We start from the raw sequence: 1,747 nt of genomic DNA on the forward strand, positions 1-1,747 counted from the left end.
AGGATTTTCTTGCTATTTTCTAAGTCCGTGAGAGACTTTTCTCTCATGCAGAAGAGGTAGCAGAGGAATGTAAACAACCAAGCCACCTGCAACCTTGAAAAGTCTTGTTTATGGTATAGTAGAAAAATATTTTGACAATGGATGTTTTAGGATTTTAGCCAATCACCCCCAAGGGGTGGCTGGTCCTTTGTCCAATTAGACTATGAAGAAAAAAGTCTATAAAAGAGTTTGTAAAATAGTTAAATAAATCAGTCTTGCTGCACAAGTCCTGCCTGCTGGATCTTCTCTCCTCCTCCTCCCTATGGCTGCGGGACACGGTGATATACCCTAGGGCCCAGGCCTGCAGAAATAAATCCGCACTAAAACTTAGCTGGTGGGATAATGTATTGGGAATAGAATGGTGGAAGAAGTGAGGCTTCTTCCTTTTATGTGCCACCGCAGGCTTGATATTTCTCCCTTGCCTGATCCCCTGTTTCATTCGATTAATATCTACTGTGGTCCAAGGCATGCAAATAGTACCAATGCCTGTGGAACCAAAATTGGCTACATCTGGAACGGCACAAAAGATCATAGTGTTAAAGAAGCAAAATTATATCAAAGACCCCTTTGAAGAAGCAAGATTGATTTGTGAAAAAAATGAGCAAATAATAAAGGCTAGAAAACAAGGGATACAGCTCAAGCCAAATGATCTGTAAAAACAGGAAAAGGGAGGTATTGTTATGAATGTATTGTGATGTTGGCTTTTCACATGTTACATAATTGTTATGAATGTATCGTGATGTTGGTTTTTTTCATGTTCCTTAATGTTAGAAAAACTTTACCTAGGTTCTGTAATGTAAAACGTGATATAGAATGTCCATTGCTTATGTAGTCAATTTAAAAAAGATGGGCAGAGAAAGCCTTCACATTCCTGGAGTATCTTATCAGAGAAGAAGAAGACCCAAAACCAGAGAGAAGAATTTATGGAGGGAGCAGAGACGGAATGGAGCCAAGGAGGAAGATAAGGCTGATGGATGATACGCAGAAACTCCAAAGAATTTATGAATCATGCATGATTGTGATGAATATGGAATAAGAGATGTACTTTTAAAGACGATCTTTTGGCTGTAGAGGTGTGCCTTTGGATCTCTGCCAAAGCACCCGACTGTAATACCCTTTTTGCTATTGTCTCCTAATTGTCCCTTTTATTAAACTTTCCTTAAAATTTTACTAAGAGTGAACCTCGTTTTTCACAGTTTGAAATTTGTAAAACACAAATTCCTAGATTTGTTGATCATACTGGTGTTACAGAGCATGTGGCCTGTGCGTACAAAACCAGTAGTGAAGCTTTTACTTGAGGGGCTGTAGATTCAGATCATGATATGAATTATGGGGGTAAAGATGCCCTTACATGCTCCACCCATACTTTTTTTAAGAATCTGGGAATTGCTCTCCCACAGAACTTGAAGCTTTCATCCCTAAAATAATGGAAAAGGCATCAGGAGAGGCATTCAAGATCTTTGTTATTTTAAAGGTTAAAAGAAATGCTTTTAGGATCGAGGTTGCCTTGTGGGGTCTTTTTCCCCCTTTTGCTTTGAGGGAAAAGTTAAAAAATATCACTTCAAGTAGACCTGATGAGGTACTTTGCGTTGGTTTTCTTTTTTAACTTTTACGGTTATTTGCTACAAAGAGGTACCACTGATTTTATACCAGATGATTTTCTATCCTCTCGGACGCTACTGGAGGTGATCCCTTCGGTGCGGGGACG

General features: G+C 39.2%; 1 protein-coding gene across 1 annotated transcript in view; it reads left to right on the forward strand.

Moving 5' to 3' along the window:
- Window positions 1–1,747, forward strand: part of RNF10 (ring finger protein 10) — a gene marked incomplete at its 5' end in the record, with an annotated part of 25,217 nt that overhangs the window by 2,619 nt on the left and 20,851 nt on the right. The gene's annotated exons all lie outside the window — the stretch shown is intronic.

Source organism: Corvus brachyrhynchos, unplaced genomic scaffold (genome assembly GCF_000691975.1).
Source record: "Corvus brachyrhynchos isolate BGI_N302 unplaced genomic scaffold, ASM69197v1 scaffold864, whole genome shotgun sequence".
Classification (NCBI taxonomy): Eukaryota; Metazoa; Chordata; class Aves; order Passeriformes; family Corvidae; genus Corvus; species Corvus brachyrhynchos.